A 14,450-nucleotide genomic window follows, 5' to 3' on the forward strand; every position below is an offset into this window, starting at 1 on the left:
AGTCACTTCAGTTGTGTCCGACACTTTTCAACCCTTGGACTGTAGCCCGCCAGGCTCCTCTGTCCATGGGATTCTCCAGGCAAGAATACTGGAGTGGGTTGTCGTTTCCTCCTCCAGGGGATCTTCCTAACCCAGGGATCAAACCCACATCTCTTGCATCTTCTGCGTTACAGGCGGATTCTTTACCCACTGAGACACCTGGGAAGCCCTAGTTTCAGATGTTCAGCAAGCTGATTCAGTTATACATATACATGTGTCTATTCTTTTCCAAATTCCTTTCATATTTAGGTTGTTACATAATATTGAGCAGAGTTTTCTGTGCTATGCAGTAGGTCCTTGTTGGTTATCCATTTTAAATGTATGCCTTTTAAAATCAATCCAAAGTAGTCCAAACCACCTATTACTTTCTCACACAAGACTCTACTGTTTACTTCTCAGGACTTTTCACAGTCTATGATTATTTTATTTGCTGATTTTGTTGTCCCCAATTAGGATGTAACTTACATAAGATCAAGGACCCTGTCTTACACAGTGGAGGATCTCAACCTCTTAGAAAAGTATCTGGTGCAGACTTGGCACTCAGTAAACATTTCCTGAAAAGATGGATGAGCTTCTGGGGGCCTCCTTTTCTTTTCAAGTTTATTTATTTTTAATTTAAGGATAAATGCTTTATAGTATTGTGTTTCTGCCAAACATTAACATGAATCAGCCATAGGTATATGTATGTCCCCTCCCTCTTGAAACTCCTTTGCAGCTCCCTCCCCATCCCACCCCTCTAGGTGGTTACAGAGCCCTAGTTTGAGTTCCCTGAGTCATACAAAAATATGGAATGCTTCGTGAATTTGCATAGGGGCCATGCTAGTTTTCTCTGTATCGTTCCAATTTTAGTATATGTGCTGCTGAAATGAGCATCCTCATTTTCTTATTCTGTGACCTAAAGGTAAAAGATACAGGCCTGTTTCATAGAGTTGTTATGAGGATTAAATGTGAAAAAATTCTAAGAGATCAATAAATGTTAGCCACTATGATTATTACCAATACCACTTCTAGTAATAGTCATACTAGTAGTACCACTATTCTTTCAACAGCCCTTATGAGGCCGCTAAAATTATCTAGAATTTACAAATAAGGAAATGAAGATTAGAGATTCAAATAGCTAGGTTGAGATCACTTAGTATGCCTTAGAGCTTGAATTTTAAGAGTGAGGAGTTGGAAATGACTGAAGAGCTCATTTCTTAGTGATTCGAAGAGAGGTGTTTCCGATTGGCATTACCAAGCTTTGGACAGAGGGACTCAAAAGGGAAGAGATATGTTATGCTGAGCAGGTATCTGGATATCCAAGGTTTGATGCCTAGTGAACTATCGGGGATAGAAGTCTCACTCACGTGAGAGGTCAGCAGTTTTAGATTTGTGTATCCAAGAACATAACCTCTCCATTGTGATCATGATACCATTATCTAGAAAGCTGTTCATTTAGTGTTGGCAGAAACACACATATACGTACTCCTTGAGGTCAAAAGAGAGTTGCAGCTCCTCAGATGGGCCCCTCTCTCTTACCCACCCTGCCCCCTACTGGAATTCCCTTCTGTGTTTTCTAATCCTAGATCCTTCCTCACAGCATCCTGTATCTGTTTTGGAGGCTTACTTTGTGGGCCTCAAGCATTAACTTCAGGACCCAGAAGCAGGCCTTTGAGGTCTGATGTTGTATTATGCTTGGGTGATGTGAATTTTTTGGCATAAAAAAACAAAGTAGGATACCAAAAACTCTTTCTCTTCTTATACTGATGTCTTTAAAAATAGCTAAAATTGGTCTAGCACTTACCATATGCCAGGGACTATTCTAAGTACTTTAGATGAATATATAAAATGTTTGTTTTAGGGAATCAGGAAAAGAAGAGTGATGAATAGAAGAGACAGAACAAAGACTATAAGGCTGATGGATAAAGAAGATGGATAAGGCATTGTTTTATGGCTCATAGTAAAGAATCTGCCTGCAGTGTGGGAGACCTGGGTTCAATCTCTGGTTTGGGAAGATCCCCTGGAGAAGAGAACTGGCTACCCACTCCATTATTCTGGTCTAAAGAATTCCATACGTACACACATACAGGTCAAAAAACATATATAACCAACATCCCAAAGACCCATCCTGTGATCCCTCCCTTCCCTGAGACAGAGACTATCAGGCCCAAGTTTCTCATAACCTCCATGCTATCCTGTCTCTTTGGCGGCTTCAAACACAAAAGCCATTGAATATTAGGGACTTGGGCATTGTCTAATCGACATGCCTCCCCCTTGTTTTGAGTTCAGAGGGGAAATGACTTTGACTTGTTCAAGATCACACAGAGAGTTACAGAATCTGAATCTCCTCTTTCTACTGGTCCATGGGGTCACAAAGAGTTGGACACAACTGAGCGACTTTCACTTCCACACACTTTAGAATCAAGCACTTCAGGAAGAGATGGTCAACAGTCTCAAGTCTCTCTTAAATTGGAGGAAGAAAATTAGGTTCATATTTAACTTCAGAAAAGTGTTTATGTAGAGAACTTAGAACTCAGATTACTAGCAAAATGAGGGAGGAAGTATAAATGGACGGTATAGAGAGTCTTCCACACATTTGACAGCAAACAGAAGTAGGCAAGAGGCATGATTGCTAGAGAAGCAGCAAGGTAAAGGGAAATATTTGCTCAATTTGGGAGACCTATAAATTTTGAAAGGTGGAATGCAAGAAGCAAAAGAGGTGGGAGAAGAGTAAAGATATGGAAAGGGAGGGGGATAATGATGGGTGCAAAACACCCTTCAACGTTGATCTGAAACCAAACAAAGCTGAGGTTCTTAAGCTGGGATGCATCATGGAGCCACTTGGGACCGTTAAAAACAATCAGTGCCTGGATCCCACCTCCAGAGCTTCTGATTTAACTGGTCTGGGAGTGCCTGGGCATCAAAACATGTAATATTTCCTAATTGATTCTAACATACAGCCAAGTTTGGGAACTGCTGATCCAGGACTCAAGAGACTCTCTCCTCTTTGAATCTGAAAATAAGAACTAAGAAAATGATGTAAGGATAGATCATTTGAATTGAAGACAAGTTTAACTGACGAAACTCACACATGTTGGCTTGGATCATCTTAGTAAAAAAAAAAAAAAATTAAACAGGTGATTTGATTATCAGTGGAGTGGGAAGAAGGAAGTTTGAAGACAGAGGCTCCTCAAATAGCTATCATGAGGGGCACATGGAAGAGACTCCTGCAGCAGAGGAGTGACGGACAACATGGAATAATGATGTTGTTGTGCCTGGGTATTTGTTGAGCCAGGATTTCACATGGATTGGTCCTCTTATAGCTGGGCTTCATAGACTGATTGAGATGTAGAGAGAGCTGATGGAGGGTGATCCATGGGCTCAGGAAAGTCAAAGGAAGAAGTCAATTGACCATAGAGTCCAGTGTTGGGCTATGGTTGGTTAGGAAACAAGCTGAGTAGATTTGGACAGTGGGAGAGAAGACCTGTAAGGTTGTGGTTAGAGAAAGGAACTTTAGCAACTGAAATCCCAATTGGAAAATAATCCTACAGGATCTATACCTCTTAGTGAGCATTAAAAATATTAAAAATGCAAGTATCATGTTTCCTCTACAATTCAAGGAGGCTTGGTGAAAGGAACAATAGACACAAATTCTCAGATCAATCGTTAGACAGAGCTCTGCCAACAGCCAGTCCCTCTGTCCATCTTCGGGGCTCAGTATATACTAAGAGGCTTACTGTGATAACTTCTCAGGATTTGTATACCTGAATCACTACATCAGCTTGTCAGGTTGCTTAGCTATACATATCACACACCAATAAAAATATCTTTCCTTACCATGAGTTTCTGTGACTCCACCCCTCCCAACATTTTTTTGACGTCTTCTCTCTCCTCCATATTCCCATCCCCCAAATGGCTGTCATAATCTTGATTTTAGAAACAGGCATCTTGAGGGGAAAAACCTCAAGGTTCCCATTTGTTTTCTAGCATTAAACTAGCAAAAAAATTTACTGGCAATTCGTTTAAAGAGGTGGAGCCTTATTAAAACCAAAAACAAGTGGCTCATGGGAAACTTTTTGTGCACTTAAGCATAACTCCTCATTTGTGTCAGCCAAGAGTTGTACTGACTTATATTGTCCTGTATTTGAACCAAATTCAAGTATCGCATAATCATTACCAGTTTCACAATTTTCTTCTTCTTTTTTTGTTACTGAAAAGTTGAGTTTAAGGTAAAACTTCAACCTGTAAAGTGAGCAGGGCCAACTAGTCCTCTCTCAGCTGACCTGCTTGTTTCATTTGAAATGAAACTCACTCTTGCTCTTAATTCTTTCTCCTTCTCTCCTCTCCCCTACTCTCACCTATTACCTGGAAATGGCATTCAGGTCAGAGTTCTCAGATGCAATGTGGGATGGTTATCTTCCAGACCAGATGGCGAGGTATTTGAAAGTGCACAGCGCTGTGGCTGCAATGTTCAGACGCAGGTGCGTAAGGGAGAAATGTCTTACGACAGAATCTTATGTTTAAGGCAGACTTCACAGAAATTTTGAGTTGCTTAGTTACAAGTGAGTTTGGTTATAAAAGTAGAATGTGTGTGTATGAGTGTGTGCTTAGTCATTCAGTCATGTCCAATTCTTTGCGACCCCAAGGACTGTAGCCCACCATGATCCTCTGACCGTGGGGTTCTCCAGGCAAGAATACTGGAGTGGGTTGCCATCTCCTTCTCCAGGGTATTTTTCTGACCCAGGGATCGAACCCAAGTTTCCTGCATTGTGGGGGGATTCTTTACCGTCTGCTAATATATGCGGATATATATATATATATATCCATCTCACTGGTTTGCAAATGAAATCTACTGAAATCAAAGAAAACTTTATTTAAAAGTTACGCTATTACTGGCAATAATAATCATAATGCTTTATACTGCCACTGTGCTTCCACATACATTTAGTATGAGTTCTTCAGAACTATACGGGAGGGACTTCCCTCGTGGTCCAGTGGCTAAGACTCCATGTTCCCAAGGCAGGGGGGCCTGGGTTCAATCCCTGGTCAGGGAACTAGATCCCACAATCCACAATTCAAAAAAGATCTTGCATAACACAAGTAAAAATCACTCATGCCTCCAGGAAGATCAAAGATTCCAAGTATCACAACTAAGACCCAGTGCAAATAAATAAATATAAAAAAGAACTGTGCAGGAGGTGGTTGAACATTGATTCACTCATTCACTCAAGCCAACTGTCCTATCTTGTGAGAGGGGCAGAAGTCCAAACAGCCACTTTGAGCTGAATGGACATAGAGTTTGAGGAATGACCAGGTACTTACAGAGGCTGATTGCATCCTAGGACTCAGAGGTCAAGAAGTGATGCACAAGGCACTCAGGAGACTCTCATAATTTATGCAAATGATTCACACTAGAGTGAACAGCATAGATTTACTGAAACCTGACAGCTGGGCAGGAAGGACACTATTTTAGAGCCAAGTCACCAGGTGGACATCACTGGGATTCATGTTTGGCAGCTCGCTGGAACAACAGATTCTCACCTTGTCAAGGAGAAGGATTCATGCTCAACCACAAAATATCTTAGGGACTCCCCTCTCTCCATGCTTGTTGTTGTCTTCTTTGTATCCATTAATTGAGAAATCAGTCAATCAGTGCTCAGTCACTCAGCTGTATCTGACTCTTTGTGACCCTCTGGACTGTAGCCCACTGGACTCCTTTGTCCACAGAATTTTCCAGGCAAGAATACTGGAATGGGTAGCCATGTTGTCCTCCAGGGGTTCTCCCTGACCCAAGGAATGAACCTGATCCAAGGATTGAACCCAAGGATTGAACCTTGGGTCAGGGAGAGTCTCCCACATCTCCTGCATTGGCAGGCGGATTCTTACCACTGCATCATCTGGGAAGCAGTTGAGAAACACATAATGATAAAAACCAACTAGGAATCACTAAAATACATTGTCTAAGTCCATTCCAGCTGCTATAACAGAATACACAGACTGGGTGCCTTAAATCACAAACATTTATTTCTCTTAGCTCTTGAGACTACAAGTCTGAGATCAGGGTGCCCACATGGTCAGGTTCTTAATGAAGTACTTCCTCTTAAATGTCCCATCATCTGGCAGAGAAAGAGGGAAAAAGAACTAACTCTCTTCCTCTTTAAGGATGCTAATCCCATCATGGGGCTCCACCCTTAGATCTAATTATCCCCCAAAGGCCTCACCTCCAAATACCATCACCTTTGGGCTTCACCATATGGATGGGAGGCTGCTAAGTCACTTCAGTCATGTCCAACTCTGTGCGACCCCATAGATGGCAGCCCACCAGGCTCCCCCATCCCTGGGATTCTCCAGGCAAGAACACTGGAGTGGGTTGTCATTTCCTTCTCCAATGCATAAGTGAAAAGTGAAAGTGAAGTCACTCAGTCGTGTCCGACCCTCAGCGACCCCATGGACTGCAGCCTTCCAGGCTCCTCCGTCCATGGGATTTTCCAGGCAAGAGTACTGGAGTGGGGGTGCCATTGCCTTCTCCGATGGATGGGAGGAGGGGGACATAAACCTTCAGTTCACAACATGCACCTCCCCCCATTCCCTCACAAGCCCATCCCCTTGCCTGTTCTCCCAGGCCCTAACTGGAGATTGCTTCCTGCTTTCCCAATGACTATGAGCCAGCTCTGATCCTGGCAGACAGCACCTTCTCTGACATCCAGTGGGATGCTAACACACCTTCTCCAGCAAGGCCTGAAACCCTTCTTCCAAGTTGTCGTCCCATGGGTCCTCTTTCTTAGTCTTATGGTGCCCTTTGAAGTTCCTTTTACATCTTTACAGTTACTCTTCTATCATAGTTTAATAACTCTTTGTAATAAACATCCCCTGCTTTACATCACTGTGTGGTTTCTATCTCTTGGTTGAACCAACATTAACACAAGTTCTTTTGGAAAAGTAATGACACATACGTGCATGAGATAATCAATCCACAAACAATAGCTGGAATAGAAAAGAGTTCCTAACTTTCTCACAACCGCTATCTATAATCTTCCAGGTGTCCACAGTCAGTAGGTTGGGAGACTCTGGGCTAGAACTTCAGGTTGGCAGAAACAAAAGCAGAATCCTGGAGCTATTCAGAGAATGACATGAATGCCCTGGGGTGGGGTGGGGAAGCTTCGAGTGTTAGGGAACCATGTTGATGTTCATGGTCAGGCCTGCCTCCTCCTCTTGATCCAGAATCTATGAACATCATAAAGATGAAATGTGTCTTGGATTGAAGAGGTGGGGAGAAGGGAACTGGGTCTGCTCTGTCAGGATGAGTTCAGACCCTGGACTGGGATAGAGCCTGCAGGTGGGGAAGGAGAGGCAACAGCAAACCTAATAGTGAAAATCTGAGACGGGCTGGGGATAAAAGGGCAGAGCTGACATAAGCCATCTGTCAAGCTCCTGATTGACAGGTGAGCCTCTAAAACAGGGGGTACCAGGCAAACTGCTGGAGAGTACTCAGTGTACGAGTGGAACAAGCATGACTGGAAAACAGGTCCTCTGACTCCTAAATAGGATTCCTGTTTATCACACTGCCCATCCTAACAGGGCTTACTATTAGGGGAAGAACAGAAGGTTTCTATCATTTCTGATGTTTTGGAACAGATTAAATAGTATAGAAATCATCTTTTTTCAGAAGATATTTATGGAATTTGTCTTTCAAAATATCCAGATCTGGCTTTAGGAAGATTAGAGTTAAGGAAATATTTTAAATTCCTCTTCGGTTTTCCACCTAATTGATTTGGTGAGGTTTTTTTTAAAGCCATTCCCTGAGTCAATTTTGGTAATTTAAAATTCCTGAAAAAGACTATTGATTTTATCAAAATATTCAATTTCTTTACTTAGTGTTATAAAGAGTATTTAATTTCTAAAGTGAAAGTTGCTCAGTTGTATCCAACTTTTGCAGGCTGTATACAGTTCATGGAATTTTCCAGGCCAGAATACTGGAGTGGGTAGCTGGTCCCCAGGGGATCTTCCCAACCCAGGTCTCTCACATTGCAGGGAAATTCTTTACCAGCGGAGCCACTAGGGAAGCCCAAGAATACTGGAGTGGGTAGCCTATCCCTTCTCCAGAGAATCTTTCCAACCCAGGAATCGAACTGGCGTCTCCTACATTGTAGGCGGATTCTTTACCAGCTGGGCTACCAGGCAATCCCATTTAATTTTTAAGTATCCTCTATATCATCTGTGGTTAAAACCTAGTTCCCACACTAAATGATGTTATTGTGTTTTTCTCCTTTCCTTCATGGTCACAGATGCCAAGGATTTGCTTATTCAATATCTTTTCACAGAACCACCTCTGTATTTCCATAACAATTCTGTTGTCCATTTCTTTCTTTCTTTCTTTCTTTTTTTAATTTAATAGGAGAAGTGTTACAAGGAATCTCAGGTGCAGAGATATGAGTTAATCATACTCCCTTCTATATGACTCACTTTTACAACTGTTCTGTACTGGACTCTCTATTTCAGTTCTTTTATTTATTTTCTACTTTACTGTAACCCATACTCTCATTCCTTTCCTCTAAATAGACTTCTTCCAGTCCTCAGATCAGTATCTTTTCTAGAAAAATGTAATGTCTTTTTATTTTAGCCTGTAATTTTGGAATTATTCATATTGTATGTTTCTATTAATTTCTTATTGCTGCCATAACAAATTATTTCAAACTCAGTGGCTTAAAACAACAAATCATCATTTTACTGTCCTGGAGATCAGGAGTTCAAGGTTAACATCAACTACCACCTAAAGTCCCTGGTCTAAAATCAAGGGGTTGCCAGGGTTGGTTTTTTTTCCCAAAGGCTCTGAGAGAAGAATCTTGTTTCCTTGACTTTTTCAGTCTCTAAAGGCTAAATAGGTTCAGGACTCCTTCCTTGCTTCTCTCCAATCTCTTGCTTCCTTCCTCATATCTCCTATTCCTGACTGTGAGCGCACTGCCTCCCTCTGATAAGGACTCCTGTTATTGCACTGGCCCACCTGGATAATGCAGGCTACTCTCCCGCCATTAACATTCAGATCAGATCAGTAGCTCAGTCGTGTCCAACTCTTTGCAACCCCATGAATCACAGCACGCCAGGCCTCCCTGTCCATCACAAACTCCCGGAGTTCACTCAGACTCATGTCCATCGAGTCAGTGATGCCATCCAGCCATCTCATCCTCTGGCGTCCCCTTCTCCTCTTGCCCCCAGTCCCTCCCAGCATCAGAGTCTTTTCCAATGAGTCAACTCTTCGCATGAGGTGGCCAAAGTACTGGAGTTTCAGCTTTAGCATCATTCCTTCCAAAGAAATCCCAGGGCTGATCTCCTTCAGAATGGACTGGTTGGATCTCCTTGCAGTCCAAGGGACTCTCAAGAGTCTTCTCCAACACCACAGTTCAAAAGCATCAATTCTTCCATTAACATTACTTGATCCCATTTGCACAGGTTCTGGGGATCAGAAGGTGGCCATCCTCAGAGGGCCATTTTTCAGCCTGAAACAGTACTCATCTAATTCACCTCTTCTGACCGCTGTGTAGTACTCAAGGCATACATGCACCATCCTTCACCTATCCATGCTCCTAGAGATGAACACCTGCTACTATTTACATCTCTTCAATAAATATACTCTAACAAGTCCCCTTAAGAATCTGTGTGAGATTTCTCAAGGCTCTATAGAGGGACAAGGAGGGTGAAAGGAGCTGATACAAATTACCAACCCCTACCCTCTGGAATGGTACAAGGGTCCAGAAAGGTATCAATACAAATCCCATGTAAAGACTTTACATTTTTTATTTTCTGTATTTTTGAGTGCACTGTGTCTTCGTTGCTACGCACAGGCTTTCCCTAGTTGCAGCAGGTGGGGGCTACTCTCTAGTTGTGGCGCTCGAGCTTCTCACTGCAGTGGCTTCTCTCATGGAAGCACCGGCTCTAGAGCTCAGGCTCAGTAGTTGTGGCACACAGGCTTAGCCGCCCTGCATTATGTGGGATCCTCCCAGGGATCGAACCTGTGTCCCCTGCATTGGCAGGCACTGTTAACACTAGATCACCAGGAAGTCCCCCATGTAAAGATTTTTGCCAATTCCACCTTGGTAGGAGACTTGAAAACAATTTTCCCTACAGGACAAAAATTTCATGCCCTGAGTTATACCCAGAAGTATTACTAATTGCAGTGTGCAGACAGGCCATTTCTCCAAAATGTCTATTGCTCTCCACCTGCAGTGCAAGGAGTTTCTTATTTCCCACATATGCCTGCTAACACTTGGTAATACCTGTGTAAGGTCAGGCCAGTCAAGATGGCTGTTCTCTTGCTCTCTGCACATCTCCTGCTCCAGCAGACCCTGCTTCATTCACTTGCCTATCCAATACTCTTGGTTATAGGGTTTAATTAGTCACTGCCTTCCTGCTTGCCTCCTGCTCCAGCCACTGGTTTCCCTGGTAATTGATGAGCTAATCTGATGTCAATCCCACCTATAAAGGGAGCCTCCTCCTCCCCCATGTATCGAAGATGGCCGTCATTTTCTGCTTGCTGTCTGCTGGTCACAGTGGGATTTCAATCCACGACCCTTTTGCTCAGGACATGGAAGATTCCCCTGTCCAATAAACTGTTGATGTCTCTGTCGCTATCTCTGGGTTCTTTCTCTGGTCATAAGGTTGAGCAACCGTAAGGCTTGCTAGCCTGCAGGGTGTGGCCCAACAACCTAATTTTCTAATAATTTACTATTTTATGGGAGTTACTGTATTCTCATTATTGTCATCAAGTTTCTATAATAATTAGTGAGGTTGACCATCTGTTGATATGCTTGTTATCGGTTCTGCTTTTTACTACTAGGAATCTTCACTCATTTTCTTCCAGGGTATTTCATTTGTGGTGGTGGTTGATGTTCTTGTTTTTATCCATTTTCCGGAATTTGTTGTTTTCTCAATTCATTACTTGTCAGTTATAAATACTGCAAATACCTTCTCTCAATATATCATGCATCTCAACTTTTCTATGTTGCCTTTTATTTAACAGAAATCTTTAATTTTGACATAGTCAAACTCACTCACTTTTTACCTTAGCGTACAAGTACATGCTTTCTAACTCTTTAATTTTAACATTTATTTTCATTTCTTCCTTCTTTTTATTTGTTTACTCTTTTTTCTCTAGAATATTGAGCTAAATGCCTACATAATTTTCATCTTTCAGTTTTTAATCAGTGAATATTAGTTAATATTCTTTTGGTGAGAGATGTTTTTGAATTTGACAAATTTTAAATAAAATTTTGTTGTATTTTGCTTCATTCTTTAACCAATTATTTTTTCTGCTTTGAGCTATTTCCCATCTACTACTTTGCAGATGTTAGGTGCGTTCCCATAGTTATATTTTATTATAACTGGACTAAAATAAATTTAACACTGGAATATTATAAAAATATATTACTGGAAATTGTCATCTTCATGTCATAAAGAGGAAAAGTAGAGTATCCAATAGCAAGTGAAAAAAAATTGCAAGTACAAGTCAAGCCCAGCCATTTCTTCCTATCATAATTTCACTTTCTTTTTCTAAGTTGTTAAATTTTAAAACTTGAGATTGAAGTGTTGGTTTTACTTTGTATAATAATGATTTGTGGGAACACTTAAAGTCATTTGATATAGAAACAGTCAGATTAGAAAATAAAATTGAAAGTCATTTTGTAAGCTTGCTGCTGCTAAGTCGCTTCAGTTGTGTCCGACTCTGTGCGACCCCATAGACGGCAGCCCACCAGGCCCCCTGTCCCTGGGATTCTCCAGGCAAGAACACTGAAGTGGGTTGCCATTTCCTTCTCCAATGCATGAAAGTGAAAAGTGAAAGTGAAGTCGCTCAGTCGTGCCCAACTCTTAGCAACCCCTACCAGGACCCCTACCAGGCTCCTCCATCCATGGGATTTTCCAGGCAAGAGTACTGGAGTTGGGTGCCATTGCCTTCTCCATTTCTAAGTTTAATGTTATACAATTTTTAAATCATTGCAGGGAGGATAAGCTCATTTATACAGAATGCATATTTCAGCCAATGCAGCAGATACAAACTGCAGCTTTAAGAAAACAAAAGAAATATAGATGCTGAACTATATTTTGTTCGTTTGTTCAACAAATATTAAAGGCCTATCACGTGCCACTGTTCTGAACACTGGGAATACAGCAGTTAACAGAGTAGGTAAGATCGACATTCGAATGGAGCTTTGGAGTGAGAGATGCTGTAATAAAGAAATAAACTGGTAAATAAAGTAATTTCAGTTCAGGTATTTCCCAGGAAAAAAATAAAACGTGGTGGCCTGTGAGCCAGTAACTTACCAATAAGAAGTAGCCTTCCCTCCACACGGTGACTCACCTGAGCGGAGCCACAGCAAATGCACACGAGCCCCCGTAATGCCCTGCTCTTAATCCAGAAGGCAACCAGAATCTGGCTCGTTAGCATGGACAGCTAGGAATGAGAGAAGCTGTTCCACAGGGTTGTTCATCACAGAATTCATTACACAAACAGGACTGACTGTTACACTCTTCTGTCACAATAAGAGATGCAAAAGGAAGAGGTAATCTTTTCACAGGAAGGCTAATTCTGAAAAAAGTATTTATGGATTGTTTTGTTTGTTTTTGGAGGGCATGGGGAAAAAAGTAGTCCAGACAGAATAGACTTCTCAGTGATTATAGCCACTTCTCAGGGCTGTTGGAAGGGTAACCACAACCCAGCTCTCAACACAGGAATTCCAACATCCCCATACAGCAATTTCTTCTACCCCAAACTTTTCATCCTATCAGAGGGGTTCCTTCTCTGTTCTTCCCCCTCCAATTTCCAGCCCAGCTAGCTCGAGGCTTTCACATTGCTAGTCTTTCCCCAGGCATCCAAATCTCTTCTATTTCTTACTGGAACAGTGTATTTCCACCCAATCCAACATTCCTCTTAACTCCAGGTTCACATCTAAACCTCAGCAAAAGAGGCAGCCACTTCAGATACTAAGGCCACCCATTAGAAGGCACTGACAAGTTAGAACAAACCTCTTTTTCACTTTTATCTCCTATTGTGCTTTGGCATTATATTTTCAATAATAACTGGTATGTGTATGTGTGTGTGTGTGTTTCAGGTTTTAGAAGCTATATAGCCAGCATGTGTTACAGTAACTTCATGGTACTGACAAGTGTCTGTACAAATTGTTAAACTGCTTCTGATATTGTGGCTTTCCTTGACTGAGGGGCTTCCCTGGTTGCTCAGACAATGAAGAATCTGCCTGCAATGCAGGAGACCTGGGTTTGATCCCTGGGTCAGAAAGATCCCCTGGAGAAGGGAATGGCAACCCACTCCAGTATTCTTGCCTGAAGAATTCCATGGACAGAGGAGCCTGGTGGGCTTATAGTCCATGAGGTCACAAAGAGTCGGACATGACTGAGTAACTAGCACACTTTCCTTGATTGACCTTACAAGTTATTTAATTGCAATATATAATTTGTCTCATGGTGCTTCCTAATTTAAGACAATTAGTCTGAAGATAAGATGGAAGAGAAGACCATATTTACCATAGCATCTAAAAAGTAAAATATTTAGAAAAAAATTTTTAAAAGTGCAACTTGATGTGAGAAACTTTAAAGCTCTCCTGAAGACTTTGAAGGCGTTTAAAGCATACTGCCCCAAAATATGCCACTCTAACATTATTATTTTGAGCTAAAGGCAGTTGAAAAGAAGCAAACACACACAAACTTTCTTGCTCTTCCTTCCTCTATTAAGAAGGAGAGGATAATTTTTAATCAGTCAGTCAGTTTAGTTGCTCAGTCATGTCCAGCTCTTTGTGACCCCATGGACTGCAGCATGCCAGGCTTCCCTGTCCACCATCAACTCTCAGAGCTTGTTCAAACTCATGTCCATTGAGTCGGTGTTGCCATCCAACCATCTCATCCTCTGTCATCCCCTTCTCCTCCTGCCTTCAATCTTTCCCAGCATCAGGGTCTTTTCCAATGAGTCAGTTCTTCACATCAGGTGGCCAAAGTATTAGAGTTTCAGCTTCAGCATCTTATCAGCCCAGAGAAATTTACATAACAAACCTTACTGACTAGTCCTTATCTTCTATTAGGTTCACCTATATGTTTGCTGTAAAGAGCAATATTACATAGGAACCTGGAATGTCAGGTCCATGAATCAAGGCAAATTGGAAGTGGTCAAACAAGAGATGGCAAGAGTGAACGTAGACATTCTAGGAATCAGCGAACTCAAATGGACTGGAATGGGTGAATTTAACTCAGATGACCACTGTATCTACTACTGCGGGCAGGAATTCCTCAGAAGAAATGGAGAAGCCATCATGGTCAACAAAAGAGTCCGAAATGCAGTACTTGGATGCAATCTCAAAAACGACAGAATGATCTCTGTTCATTTCCAAGGCAAACCATTCAATATCACAGTAATCCAAGTCTATGCCCCAACC

The 14,450-nt window shown here is 41.8% G+C and overlaps 1 pseudogene; it reads right to left on the reverse strand.

Annotated features, from left to right (window-relative positions):
• Window positions 1-818: 818 nt before the first annotated feature.
• Window positions 819-912, reverse strand: LOC138989295 (U6 spliceosomal RNA; annotated as a pseudogene).
• Window positions 913-14,450: the final 13,538 nt, after the last annotated feature.

This window comes from Bos mutus, chromosome 9, assembly GCF_027580195.1.
Source record: "Bos mutus isolate GX-2022 chromosome 9, NWIPB_WYAK_1.1, whole genome shotgun sequence".
Lineage (NCBI taxonomy): Eukaryota > Metazoa > Chordata > Mammalia > Artiodactyla > Bovidae > Bos > Bos mutus.